At 41.5% G+C, this 15762-nt stretch overlaps 1 pseudogene; it reads right to left on the minus strand.

Moving 5' to 3' along the window:
• Positions 1-13660: 13660 nt before the first annotated feature.
• Positions 13661-14576, minus strand: LOC118091112 (uncharacterized; annotated as a pseudogene).
• Between the last annotated feature and the right edge of the window lie 1186 nt (positions 14577-15762).

A 15762-nucleotide genomic window follows, 5' to 3' on the forward strand; every position in this document is an offset into this window, starting at 1 on the left:
AGGAAAACTATACTTCCTTTTGCTGCACAATTTCTCTGGAATTCGTATTGTTTTAAATTTTAAGTTCTGCATGCTTCCCTTATTTTTATTTAGAAGATTTATAAGGCACTTGACCAAGAAAATGTCTCCAAGTGGTATACAAAGATGCCGAGAATGGTAGTTTCTAGTGGCCACTAGAATTTCAAGAGAGGATGAGCAAGCGACTTGCACTTCCTTTCCTGGTAGTTCTAGGCCTTTGCTGAAGGGTAGAGGCACACATCTCCATTGGTGGGAGAATCCCAGTATTTCTCTCTGGATGTGAGAGCTGTGCCATGGGAAAACACTTGTTGCAAGCCAGCAGCCGTAGAACAAAGGCAGAAGTAAGGACTGGAGGATAACCAAACAAAAAAGAACCCTGCAAGATCTTGTTGGTCAAGAAAGGCTTAATTGGAACAGAAATCCCTAATACTGTATAACTGTTTCTTACTAGGAGGATCCAATGGCCAGCAGGGCCAGTCCTGGGCTAGAAGATACTAAACAGCCCTAGAAAGATGTTGTTCAGTGGCTTATCACACAGGATAATTGCATGCACAGCTGAAGGTTGCCAGTTCAAATGCTAGCAGCCCCTAAAGGAAAACTGAGCATCTTCCTGTTTTGGATAACACCCAAATGGAAAGAGAGAGAGAGAGAGAGAGAGAATGTGAGACACTGGTGCTCCCCCACCTCTGTGCTTCTTCTGAACATTCAGAGTAGCTCATAATTAGCACCACCACTTCTTCTGCATAACCAAAAGTAATTAGCACCCAAGGAATTGGAGAGGTTCAAGACAGACACAGAAACACCAGAGAGCAAGTGAGGTGACAATGAAGGAAGGCTACATGAGAAATGTCCATAAACAGCTGGAGAGATTTCTCGAATGCAGCATGGCAATAATACCACAATCAGCTTTTTACGTTTCTTTGTGTTTTTAAATCCTACTCATTCTCAAAGGCTCTGATTTATAGTTGCAGTAAATGTAAAGTAATATAAAAGAAAGTAAAAAAAAGGTTTGTGTGAATGTTTACCTCTCCCTCTCTCACTCTCTCTCTCTCTCTCTCTCTCTCTCTCTCTCTCTCTCACACACACACACACACACACACACACCAACATTATTTATAGGCTTCCCTAGAACAATGATGTATCTGGGCCCGTCTCAGAATAAAAATACCAGTTTTAAAACACAATGCAAAATAAGTGAAACACAGCTTAAAACGATATTCCTTGTGTCTTTGATCAGACTTATTGCAGGATTTTCTCTGCTTGCATTCTAAGTATAGTTTCCCTCAGCACAGAAGAATGGGCTCTGCTCAGTGGGCGAGAGCAGTTGGATGCAACATTATCACCCGCTGGAGTCCTTTATGCATTGTATGGTCATATTGCTTGGGAAATCCCTCAGAAATCCACTCGCTTCGAGGGGTGAACCATTCTAATAGGTCCTCCATCCTTACAGAGAACAGTAACTGTGAACCTAGACACCAGTAGGAAGTACTCTGACTAATCATGACAAGAAAAGAGATGTAAAACCCTCTACTTTTAGGCCAACTTCTTTTTTCTCCTAGTAAACCAAATCAAGAGCAACTCCGTGGTTGCCATGGCAAGCCATGAAGTCCTGAGCACATCCCAGCTGCATCAGTCTCAGCATGGATGCTGAAATGCACCAGAACAAATAATCCTGGGAGTTCTCAACAGCACGTCTGTCAACTCACTGGGGTGCTGATGGGTAGCAGAGTGGGTGGTACGTTATCAGAATCCCTAATCCGTCCGGAGCACCCAAGATACCACCCAAGACTGGTACTCAGATGTGTAGGGAGCCTGGAAAGGGAAATTGAATTCCTAAAGACTTCAGCATCCACCTACACCTCCTGAGTCTAAACGGGTGCTGAGGGGGCAATCCAGATAGGCACAGCTGGGAGAGACCAACTCAGCTAGGTCAGTGTCAGGCAAGCCTCCTCATTCACCATTAAGTCATGGATAAGAGAGAATTTATTATGAACCAACTTGTCATTCGGTAACAGCACATTTTAATTCCATTCTTCTAAGTTTCCCAACTTTCCAAAGTTTACAATATACAATGTATATTCACAGCGAGGTTAAAACCTTCCCACCATGTTGTATCTCATGTTGCACTCAGAGAGCTCTGTCCTTCCTTTCTGATGCTTCCCAATGTATTGTTTACTTATTTCATAAAATCTACGGCATATGACGATTAAAAACAACCACCGCCGTTTCAATAGGAAGGATAATCCACTCCCTCCCCCCAAAAGATCACTTGATATTTGCAAACTATGTTATAAGCTGCTGGATATAATGGCATGCCATAATAACTTTGTTGAAACCTGCAATAATTACAAAGTTCATTACAGCAGATAACACTTACAATAGATCAATCAAATTTAGGCTGCAATTCTATGTACATCTATTCAGAGGCTAGGTTGTGTACACATGATACCTTTGAAACACACTCAAAGTATATTCCCCACCAACACCAACACTTCTCAAAATTTCTGGGCACTGAGAAAAGTTTCCCCACTAGTGCTGTAGAAAACCACACTGTTAGACTGTCTTAAACACAGTTACTAGTGTGTAATTCCAATTGGACACAGTGGGACTTACTTTTCAGTAGATATAGCTGGCATTGGGCTTTGGACATATGTATTTTTGTAGCTTCTGTTTTATTTATTTAATGTAACTCCTTAATTTCAGTCACCAAAATACTATAATTGCAAAATAGTAGTAGTAGTAGTAGTAGTAGTAGTAGTAGTAATATGGAGAGCAGTATTTCCTGTGGAATGTGTTTTTTAAAAAATATATGACTTCAAGTTACCTTTAAAAATACGATGCGCAACTATTTTCATAGGAGTTTCAACAATAGAATGCACATAATCTTCTGTTTCTTTGCAATGTCTACTAATGCACCCTAATATTATTGTCATTATTATGTCTATACCACTTCATATTTTTAGGAAAAGAATCTCAAAGCAGATATCTACACTAATATGCGCTCATATGATTGTTGTTTCCCACTTGATGCATTTTTAAAATAAAAAAGTAGGCTTTGATTGCAAGTGAAATATGAATATAAATGAATCTTCAGGAATGACACCATGTATGTATGTACAATGTATACCTTAAACCTTTGAAGGACGTTCTATTAATAATAGTTATTTGGTGCCACCTAGTGGTTAATAGGTTATTGGACTGGTTTAACGGCATCCGTTTTAGATCATTGTCAATATTTCAATTAAACACTTTAAAACTAATAATGACAACACACTGTTTCCCCATATGTGTACAGTTCAAATACCAACCCCCCCAAAATACCACATAATTAGGGTTGCTTTGCAGACTTTACATGCTTACCATCATGTGTGCCATGCCATGGTGGTAAGGAAAAGGTGTCCAATGCCAGCTTGTTGATGTTTAATTTGTGTGCTTGCAAAGCTGTACCTGCTGCATGAATGACACTGGTTTTCTGTGCATGCGTGAAACAAGCGCCCACAGGGTTCCATTAGGCCAGAGAGGTTTTGCTTTCAGTGCATTGAATTCCCTGTTCGTTGGACTTCTGCAATCTTTTCTTGCTGTGCTTTGCACTGACGATGGGGAACCTTATATCCTTTGTACAATTTAAGGTGTCTTCACACATGTGCATTCATCACTGGATGACCAAAAGGGAGGAACACAGTGTGCAAAACAGCCACAAAGGGAGATACAGGACTCTACAGCCCCACTTACCGGTAGCTCCCTCTGATTGCTGAGGTTTGGAGAGGCTCTGAATGTGTCAAATACCAGCATGGGGAAAAGGACAGCAGAGCAGAAATGGTTCAGTCTCCATCCCTCAATGCTGCAGCCTCAATCCAAATCGTTCAACTCATGACTGCTTTGACATTATTATTATTATTATTATTATTATTATTATTATTATTATTATTATTCCTATCCATGCATGTCTAATTTGGCTTGTTCCTTCTTATACAGAGCCCATCTCTCTCAACCCGAGTCTCCTGTTTTAATAGCTGTATTGATTTAATGGGATTGCTTTATCCTACCTTTTAATTGTGTGATGCTTCTATTTTAATATTTTAATGGGGTTGTTTTACTGTGAACTTTAATTATGGATGCTTACATTTTAAGGTCTGTGTAACAGGAGATTTTTTTTATACCTTGTAAATTACTTAGAAGTCTGCTTTGGCATTAAGCAGTATATTAATGCTTTAATTCATTAATATAGGCAAAGGGATGATTGCACAGAGCTTCCCCCTCTATTGAAGTTACGAAGCAAAACACCTTTGCAGGTAGAAGGAGGCCTCTGGGGGCCAAATTAGGCATGATCGCTTCAAGTGCCATGCCTCCATCTACAACCATAAATAGCCACTGCAACCTCACAATCAGTATTGCAGGAATCATGGTATGCCTCTTACTGCAGTACTGGTGAAAATCCCCCCCCCAAGCTGCTATTCACTGTAGGGTGGGCATTGCCTTTGGCACCAGTGGATGTTTCCCTCCAGCAGCAAACAGTAGCTTTGCATACCCTCCAGGATTTCTGCGATGAAAACAGGGACGTCCCATTCCATAATGGTAATTTCACTATTTATACCCCACACATCTTACTGAGTTGCTTCAGCCACTCTGGGCAGCTTCCAGCATATATAAAAACATAATAAAACTGTTATGTACTGAGCTGAATCCTAGAACAATAGGATTCAGAATCAGCGGGAGCTACCCAATCCAACTCCAGGTGGAAGTGAATCCGCAACCTGATTGGCCTGCTGGAGCAGCCAATCAGGCGGCTGGCAGAAGCGAATCTGCTACCTGATTGGCCTGTAGGAGCAGCCAATCAGGCTGCAGGCAGAAGTCAATCCACAATATAATTGGCCCACAGGTGTAGCCCTGAAGTAGCCAATCACGCAAGGCCCATTGTGTAAATAATGTATATAAGCAGATGGTTTTGGGAAAAGAGCCATTCTTCTTCTCCTCTTCTCCTTGATGACTATGAGCTGAATAAAGAGCATGAAATTCACTCTCGACTCCGAGTACATTTCAAAAACATTAAACATTTTTTTAAAAACTTCCCTATATAGGATTGCCTTCAGACAGCTCGGGGGTCAGATAACTTCACAGCCTCCAACATTTCTCCCGTGAAAATAGGGACGTCCTATTCCAGACCCTTTAACATTTCCCCAATGGATATAGGGACATCCTAGGGAAAAGCGGGGCATTCCAGGATCAAATTAGAAAGTGGGATGGCATCTCTTAATCAGGGATGTCCCTGGAAAATAGGGACATTTGGAGGGTCTGCCTGTGGGTGGGTATGAGATTCATTGGGACAAAGGGGAGGGAAGAAATAAATTTCTCTCTCTCTCTCTCTCTCTCTCTCTCACACACACACACACACACACAGAGAGAGAGAGAGAGAGAGAGAGAGAGAGAGAGAGAGAGAGAGAGAGAGAGAGAGCAGTGGCTTTTAGGGTTATGGCATGTGAACCAACACATTTAGTGTCTGTTTTAGCTCTCTACATGCACGAGTGTAGAAAAATAATTGAGGTGGAGTTGTTTTGTGAAATAAATAAGCAGGGTGGTGCTGCAAGGACCGAACCACCAGCTCTGTTCAACCCCTTGCACTTTAGAAAACCTGGGAGCCTCCAGGTGCAGCTCCAAAGTCCAAACTGATACCCCGGTGTTCTTTCTAAATCACAATATCATGAAAATCAGTGGGAGTTGTGGACATCACATCACAGGGATATGGTGCATTCTTTGGCTTTTCAAAAAATGTCTGCGTACGCTACTATCATGTGATAAATTGCACAGTTAGAAGGGGGAATAGTTTTACCAAAACATTTTAGGATGGTGTTAGCAACCAAATTCTCTCTCTCTCTCTCTCTCTCTCCCTGTGTGTGTGTGATAATACAACAGCAGCAGCAGCAGCAGCAGCTCAAAGCATGCAATGAGTTGGTGGTGATGGTAGGATTTGAACGCAAGGTTCCTTAGATCCAAGACTATTGCTCTTGTCCACGTCATCACACTGGCTTATACTCTAACAATATTAGAATTTTGAAATCTGTGTCTATCCATCTGAAGAAGAGGAGTACAGTACTATGACTTCAATCCAATCCCGATTTACCTACCAGAAAGCCCTACTGAACTCAATGAACCTTACTTCTGAGTAGACCTGTTATACTGCTTAGAACTTGCACTTGCTAAGCTATTCCGTTCTACTGTGTGAGAGTCCTCTCACAGAGATGGTATATCTTTTTAAAAAATCAATGGAGAAATCAATACATCTTACCCAGGTTATCAAAAGTGCTCTTAGATACTTAAGTTGCTAAATAGCAGTTGGATCAACTTAGATGTATCTCACATCCTTCATTTTCAAAGTGAAAGGCAGTTCAGATTTTTTTTAAAAGAAGAAGAAGATTGATTAGCAGTTTGCACAGAGATACCAATTTATTTCATATTTCGTATCACCCCTTGTTTTTAATTGATTGGCATTTATTAAAAGCAAAACCGAATCAATTACCCCAGCCACACAATCATGGGAAATCAAGTCATATAGAACTGCCCTTGCATTTTATTTCTGAAACAAAGTGGCATTATTAATGAGGGTCTATGTGAAAGAGATATTCGGGGGGGGGGGGACAATGGGCAATGGAGTGTATAAAGAGGGAACAAAGACTGGAATTCACAGCAAGCTATTTCCATTGGATTTCATTTCTGATCAATATATTTCATGTGCATACAAATTATTTTTCATGGCAATTCTAAGGAGTAAATGGGTTGGATTCATAATAAGTTAGGTGAGTTTAGGTCTATTGAAATCAACAGGGCAAGTTAGCTCATTGATTTTAATGGGAATGAAATTCAATTAACTTAGTCTGGATTCAACTCAGTATATTGGCCTCAGATATAAAGATTCAAATGAAGGCCGCTATCTCCTCCTTTTTGGCAGCTTTTGAGTTTCCAGCAGTTCTGATGCGCCTGCATGCACATCAGCAGGGATGCAATTCTGCAACCGAGCCACTGAATTTGTCAGAGGTGTGGTTGTGTAGTCCTCCAAGGCATGGCTGTGTAATCCAAAAGGGGTGTTTATCCCGATCAGACCAGTTGTAATATTCTACCCCACTTACTGTATGTAGCCTAGAAAAAGGTGGTTGTCCCAAATATGTCATAGGCAGAACTCAGCAGGTTTTGGAAGAAGGAATGCCAGGGTTAAACATCTGGAACAGAAACAGAAGTCGTTCCATTGGAGGGTATCAAGATGGTGGCCAATATTTCCAATCAAAGTTGATCCAATGTAGAAAGTTTTTTAAATGCTTGTTTTCCTGATGTAAAATGCAATCCCTGGAAGGATGTCCCAGAGGCCAGAGGTTATAGAGCAGGCATCCCCAAACTTCGGCCCTCCAGATGTTTTGGACTACAATTCCCATCATCCCTGACCACTGGTCCTGTTAGCTAGGGATCATGGGAGTTGTAGGCCAAAAAGTCTGGAGGGCCGCAGTTTGGGGATGCCTGTTATAGAGCATGGTGAGTGAAAAAGGTCTCTTTCAAAAGCCTCCCGATAGTGTGTATTTAAATGCACACCGCCATTGTTGCTGTTCTCGGGTGAGTGGTAATAAGGGAGCATGCTGGGGTAGGGCAGATCAGGGGAGGTCTTGGATTCACAATATCAAAAGCCCTCCTATTCCCCTGAGCAAAGATCGCCAGTGTCGAAGCAATGATTCTTCAACATCAGCTTCGTTGGACTGGTCATGTGCAGATGCCTGATTATCGTCTTCCAAAGCAACTACTCTATTCTGAACTTTAAAATGGAAAGTGTAATACTGGTGGTCAACAAAAGAGGTTTAAATACTGTCTCAAGGCAAATCTAAAAAAATGTAGTATAAACATTGACAACTGGGAAACACTGGCCTGTGAGCACTCCAGATGGAGAACAGCCTTTACCAAAGGTGTCATGGGCTTTGAAGGCGCTTGAACTCAGGACGGAAGGGAGAAACATGCTAAGAGGAAGGCACGTTTGGCAAACCCTCACTGTGATCAACTCCCGCCTGGAAACCTATGTCCCCACTGTGGAGGGACGTGTGGATCCAGAATTGGCCTCCACAGTCACGTACGGATTCATTGTTAAGACCGTGTTTATGGAAGACGATCTTACTTGGTTATGAGTGATCGCCAAAGAAGAAGATTCCCCTGAGACACCTCTATCAATGGGGTAGTAGCCCTAAAGCTGGAATGTGTATTTTCTCTCCCATTGACATCAATAAATCTTCTGTTGGGAGCTGCCCAGAGTGGCCGGAGAAACCCAGCCAGATGGGCAGGGTATAAATAATAAATTATGATGATGATGATGATGATGATGATGAAAAGAAAAAGGCTGAAAAGAATGGGAGGGGGAAATCACACACACATAGCACACCACACACTTCCCGTCCTGTTGGTATGGGTCCAGCAGGACTTGGCAGTTCCTTCACTTCCAACTCTCCCACCTTGAATGCTCCGTCCACTAACAGCAAAAGCCTGCCGGCCGCATGTTCCAATGATATTTTGGAGAGAATTGTCACTTTCAGACAAGTAAAATCCATCACCCTTCTATCTATATTTGGCTTGTAGGCTTAGGGAAGTGTGATGGCAGTTATTAGCTGCTCAACGCAAATCCAGTAGTAAGATGGATTTATTTCTTGATTAATGGCAGAGATTATTCACATATTAATTTCAGTTTTGTATAATTTCACAAACCTGGCACCAGCATTCTTGTTCCAGCCACCCTTAAAATTACTATGATTATTCTAATTGTTAAAAAGCTATTATTTGATTCTAATTTATGGAGTAATTATTATCAGCCGGTAAAACATCTGCCATTTCTTTACTACACTTCAGAGGGAAAGTGCAGAAGTTGCATCTCTATTAAAAAGAAAGAAAGAAGGATCTTCAGCTGAAGAACCGCAGCTGAACAAGTCTCCTAGAAAGGCTTTTCAAGCATAACAACACTTTGGTCTTGATTGATTGTGATTTGTGATGCATGCCAGTTAATTTATTGTGTTGCATTTCAGAATTGCTCTCCGAACCAGTGCTTGAGTTTCTGATGGTCTTCTACAGCGCTTCCTGCAGCCTGCAAAACATCGAGAGGTGCCTGCATCCTCATTTATATTTGCTTGCCTATCATTCCCTATATTATATTTGGGCTCTTTCTAAATATTCGGTGTTATTGTTAACTCTTATAATTTCTTTGTATTTAAAGTTATAGGGATTCATGGACTCTCCATCTCAGCATCAAAAGATGCTAAACTACTAGGCACATATAGGATAATTATATCACACTTCCGTGATCAAGAGGTGAAGGAATAAAACACCTCAACCATTAATGCCAGGAGCACTGACTTCCACTTTGAAACTGCTGCACTTCTGATGTGTAGGTATTGCAGAAGAGACAGAATTATTAACTGCACAGTGATAGGTTTTTGAGTGCACCTTGTCCTTCAAGGTCTGTCAATGAACACAAAGCCAATAACCTGTTTGCACAAGGTAACTGAATACATTTCGCCTCGATAACTGGTGATGAACCATAACTTCTCCATGTGCTTCTTTGCAAATGGCGGAACATGGTAGACAAAGGAATGGACATTCAGGGCTGCGGCCTCATTTGAACTGAAGGAGGAAAATGCTTGTGCAGGACATTATCTTGGCGCCATTGTCTTGGAATACATTTACGCGTGAAGGTGGCAGGAACAAAATGAACAGATCCCTTTTTATTATTTCTGAAAAGATGACCAGGAGTCTGGAAACCAAGCCTTATAAGGAAAGGTTGAAGGAGCTGGGTATATTTAACCTGGAAAAGAGGAGATTGAGAGGAGATATGATAGCCATCTTCAAATATCTCAAGGGCTGTCACATGGAAGAAGGAACAAGCCTTTTTTCTCCTGCTCTGGAGGGTAGGACTCAATCCAATGACTTCAAGTTACAAGAAAGGAGATTCCCAGTAAACACCAGGAAGAACTTCCTGACAGTAAGAGCTGTTCGACTGTGGAATGGCCTCCCAAGGACGGTTGGGGACTTTCCTTCCTTGGAGGTCTTTAAGCAGAGGTTGGATGGTCATCTGTCATGGATGCTTTAGCTGAGATTCCTGCATTGCAAGGGGTTGGACGAGATGACCCTTGGGGTCTCTTCCAATTCTACAATTCTATGAAAAGAAAAAGACAGAAAGGGGGACATGGTTGTTCCCTTCCCTCTGCCTGGTTGGCCTTCTCTCTTCTCACCTTACCAGGTGTTGGCGGTGACAGCAGCAGTCACTGCAACAGCCTTCATCTCTCCCCCCCTTTCTTTTCACAGCAGGGGGTGTTGCTCTTGTGCAGTGAAGAAACTCTAGATCAGGGCAGTTAACCCATTATGACCCAAGGGACACATTCATCCTGGACCAAGCCTCTGGGGGGCCAACAGTGGATGTGGCTATCCCACACTCTCTCACGTACACACTGACATGCACACACATCCCCACAGGCAGGGATGGGAGAGAAATGCAATTCCTTTTTGTGCTTAAGGGCAAATCTATTGAATTTGAACTCCCCGAAATAACACGCACCCGTCGTTCACAATTCACACTTATCTGAACTTTGCAATGCAGTTAGTTAGCAAAAAAGTGTGTATATTAAAGTGTACATTAAAATGCATATATTGGTGAAAAGAACACACAAAGAGCATTAAGTTAGGAGAAATTGCTTGCAAAAATGTGTGCATTACTTAAAGCTGCATACAATTTTTGTGTTCACTAGGAGAAATTTGCACTAAAATGCTGATGAATTTGCATGGGGATTTTTAAAACAGTATTTAAAAGAAATCACAAATGGATGCAGAAATGCAGAAAACTGAATTTGATGGGGAAAATTAGAAACAGGTACAACTAAAATGGACAGGTCCAACCCCCCCCCCCCAATCACAGGATGCACAGAAGCAGACAAATTCCAACTCAGTTGATTTGTGCTATTTTCTGCTTTCCACCCATCAACTGATTGTTTTTCTTTTTTGCTATTGCCACCATAATGGTAGAGTCTTATAATTTGTTGGGAGGGAGCAGATCAATCCCCCAAACTGGGGGCTGCCCCTGCTGCAGTTGGTTATGCTTGCCATCTTCATTTCCCAGAATGCCTCTGGGCTCACAGGACCCCAGAGCCACAGCACTCTGGGAAATGAACCTGGTAGGCACAACTGCTTGAAGTGTCTTTGATCCATAGCAGAAGCAGCCTGTGAAAAGTAAATAAATGAGGAGGGAAGACATTGTGGTGACTGACAGAGGTGCAACACTGTTCTTTTGTAGCAGGGGCTGGTTTGTGGTGTCTGGTGGTACCAGTGGACACACAGCCTAAGGCAAGAACAGCTAGTTCATATAGATAGAAAATGCACAATAATCAGCTCACACTAAATAAAACAAATAGCATTTTTGTGTGTGAGGGGGCGGGGAAGAGATAAACCTTCAATTAAAGATTAGGCCAGGATTGTCACAGAATTAATTATTTGCTAAATGCAGGATAAAATAACATTTCAACCAAGTTATTTTACTTCTGCTTTTGCTTGTTTTCAGTCCTGGAATATGGAATATAAAACCAATGGGGCTAAGATCTGATCAACACATTCAGGAAGATCATTTTATAAAGCCCTCTTGGAATGGTAAGACTTAGAAATGCAGTGACCGGTTGCATATTAAAATAATCTCCTCTGTGGCAAATACCCTGAACACAGAAAACTCCGGTAGGGCTACAGCAGAAACCATTCATCCTAAGAGGCCCATTTTGTCACAGGTGGATTTTTTGAATTGCACAGCTGAACATTCAGTGAAATGATTCTCCCACAGTCACAAGAAGCTGGGAATAATGTGCTTTCCCCCTGAATATACAAATCAACCTTTACTTCAAGCAGTGTGTTGGGGACTGTCTGCCGGTATAAGAAAAACTGAGCCAGTAGGGCTTATTTATAGGAGTCCGCATGACTTCAGCCTAAGCTATTTATGTCAGTCACTTGGCATTTAATATGTACACTCCAAAAGTAGCTGCTCAGAGAAAAGGATAGCCTCCTGCCTTGTTTATTCAAGACACATACTTGAATTAAAACATATTTGTGCCTTTTTAATACAAAAAACTTTTTATTGACCATGAAGAATAAGGTCTTTGGTTCAATGTGTCCATTTGGCATACTGTTTGTTTGTCATATAACTCAAGTAAACACCAAGATACTGGAACTAAACTTTGTACATATGTTCAAGACAGAATTCCATACCTGAAGCTTCAGGTATCAGTGAAACTCCCGCCCCATTTTAATGTGAGGGGAAATGCAAAAGACAATGCAACACAACATTTGCATTCAACACTGAGACGTCGGAATGAAAGTTTGTGTACATATTTCGAATGCTGTTCTAAGTTTTCAGGAGGGAATGTAAAATAGATGGCAATGTGATATCTGAAAAGAGGTCTCTCAGACACTGTGCTTTACTAGTATAATTTGTATTTTAAATTACGGTAATTGTCTCTATATGGTTTCACCTCAGGTACCAGTAGTTATCTATATAAGCATGAATTATCTTCCATCGCTAATCTCCCACTAACATTTCTAATCTTTCATCAAGTTAAATCTAAATTTATTAGCTGAATTCTCTCTGCACACGTTCCAGCTTGTCAACATCCTTCCTAAATTGTGGCACCTATGACTGGATGCAGTATTCCAATAATACTAGCAATAATGACTTCTAGAAAAGGATGGCACTTTTTCAGACGGCATAAAGACTCCAGATTATGAATAAACATTTATGTCATTGGCTGCCCAGTCCATAGTTCCACATGAGTATGCCTAAAGAATACATTGACTGTATGGTATAACAGCCAATGCTTCTGGTTTATTCCTGTTGAAGCAGAAGATATGAGATCAAACTATCCCCATTACAATGACAAGTTCATTGTTAATAAATGTAAACAATGCAATGAACTTCACACTGAAATAGGACTATACAATGTGTTGACAGTCATATCATCGTTTCAGATTATATCAGCAGTAACTGCAGTTTTGTAAAAGTCAGCAACTCTTGCTTTATTATTGAATAAAGAAGAGTGTACACCACTAACAGCTTAAAGCTTTCCAAAGAGTAGCTATTTGCAATCATTATTGTTAAAGATAATGTCGTGGGGTTTGCTAAACAATTCCTGAACAATCACTGAGATGAAATGGTTTGTGATTTCCATGCAGCGATGTTGACTGTATTCTCAACAACAGAAGCATCATTTGCAACTGTGGAATATAATATCGACAGTGTAAAAACCAAAAGCGAGAGACTGCCCCAAGCAACAGCTGTGACAATAAAAGACATTGGTTCACTAATTTGAGTACAGTACAATCATAGCCAAGTCTGACCCTATGCCAGGCATCCCCAAACTTCAGCCCTCCAGATGTTTTGGACTACAATTCCCATCATCACTGACCACTGGTCCTCTTAGCTAGGGATCATGGGAGTCGTAGGCCAAAACATCTGAAGGGCCACAGTTTGGGGATGCCTGCCCTAAGCACTCTTAATGTGAAACCAATTTCCATTAAAATAAATAAGACTCACTTCCAACGAAGTCCCAGTATTACGCTACTGTCTTTTACAGAAAATACTTTTATCACGTTGTATTTATTACAGTATGAATTGATCATCAGTGGTGAAATGTCCAGCTGAATTGGTCCAGTCCAAGTGCAAGTGGCATCCTCTCAGGTTCTGAAAGATATAGCTGAGTGCATCTCTACTCTGTTTATTGAAAGGGCAGATTACATAAGGAAGCAGGGAATGTCTGTTGAACATTCAGGAAAATGTTCTGCTGTACAGTTGAAGAACGTAACCCATAAAACAAATCCATGGAGTTCCATTTTGCTTCATTGAATTGCATCATAGATGAAAACCTTCCATGGGAAAAACCAAAGTTAACCTCCAACCCTTGGAAAGCATTATCACAATACTGAGCATCGGCCCAGAGCATTTCCCAGAAGGGATCCCAAAAGTAGGGATTCATTTGAGAAGGCAAAGCGAGTATTAAACAAGAGCAGTTTCCCCACGGTGCAAGGTAAGATGTGCTGTGATGTGGGTCATATTCCCTTTGGCGTCCTTGTTGGTGCAATCTGAGGTGTTGCCGAAAGTCACCACGCACAAAATCGTTTACATTTTTCGGGTGGATGCTCCGGTAATTTCCTTTGCCGTCTTCGCACCTCCCCACTTTGATAAAGCAATCAATTAGCGTAAGATTAAGCCTGACACTGTTTTTCCACCTTTGGCCTCTCTTCCCGTAAAAAAGAATATTTTCTTCAATATATTTGTAAATAGCAGCTAAGGTGAGCTTCCTTGTAGGAGAGGAAAGAATCGCATTAGCAATCAAAGTGATGTAAGATAGCGGTTGCTTCTCCATAGCATCTTCAGTTATGCGTTTAGATAGACTTCTTTTGGCATATAGCACACCAATGGCTGGTCTGGGAGAAATTCCATTGGATGCGTCTACCTTTTCTTGGTAGGTTTCACGGGTGTTTGGAATGTCTGTGCTGGTCTCAAAGTTGCCAATCATTGCAGTAGTCCTGAATTCCCAGGTTACTGCTTAAGTTTTACAGTATTTTGTGGGAAGATTTTTTGGTAAAAGTATTCATTTGATATAGCCGCTTACAGCCAAAGTAAATGAGGTAAATGCAACCTAAATGGGTGATCAGCTCCGGCTCATAGTCTGCTCTCTCTTTTATACTGGGTTAGCTACCCATATTTACAAGAAATCAAGGTGCAAATGCTAACTGAATAGGGGAGGGAAAACGAAACAATTATAGCAAGAAAGACATGAAGATAAACAGACTGCCATTCCCTTCTGTATAATCTGGGAAAACACTCTTCAGTGTTCCCCACTGAAAGCCAAGGACTGGAGAAGAAGAAAAAAAGATCATGGTTTGATAGCATTGTGAAAGGATTAGACCCTTTGCTGATATGCAGAACAAACTGATATCACTGCTTGGCTCCTGTGCGTGACACCTAGTCAAACATGTTTGCATTTAACAAAATACATGCTTGCCTGATAGAAAATACAAATTGAAGTGAAATTTCTTGCGGACTTGGCTGTAATTATTTCCAGTCTATTGCACAAAATCAAAACAGAAGCTTTCATCTCTGAAGCCCTTCATTACTGATAGCCTAAACTTTTGTTAGTGCCTGACCAGGTTCGGTCCAAGAAGGCTCCTGAGGAAGAGCAGGACCCACAGCACTTCCAGGTCTCTGAAGAGCAGCTGGAGCCTGCCATTCCAATGACACCCCATCAGCAGCACAAGAAGGCCCCACACCGTCTGCCTGCCTGATCCAGTTCAAGGTACCACCACCCCTGATCATTCTAGGCCCTCCTGGAGCAAAGGCTATGATGAGAAAGATTAGAAGAATGAACAATGAAGCACCCTGTTAGCTGCACAAGGTCCGCCTACTTATAGTCCGGTTTAAAAGATGAGAGATCCTCATGTAGGCAAGTGTTCAGAGTGGGATCCAGCTGAGAGCCAAAAATGGATGGAACAGCCAGCTCTATGTTTTCATCTGCTGGTCCAACAGGTCCTTGAAGGCTCTCCTGGCGGAGTCAGTGCTCTCTCTCTCTCTCTCTCTCTCTCTCTCTCTCTCTCTCTCTCTCTCTCTCTCTCTCACACACACACACACACACACACACACACACCAGGTGGTCGAGGAAAAGCACAGTCTTTGAGTTCAAACCTTTCTTCTTGGTAGCCCTT

The sequence above is a fragment of the Zootoca vivipara genome, chromosome 10, assembly GCF_963506605.1.
Source record: "Zootoca vivipara chromosome 10, rZooViv1.1, whole genome shotgun sequence".
NCBI lineage: Eukaryota > Metazoa > Chordata > Lepidosauria > Squamata > Lacertidae > Zootoca > Zootoca vivipara.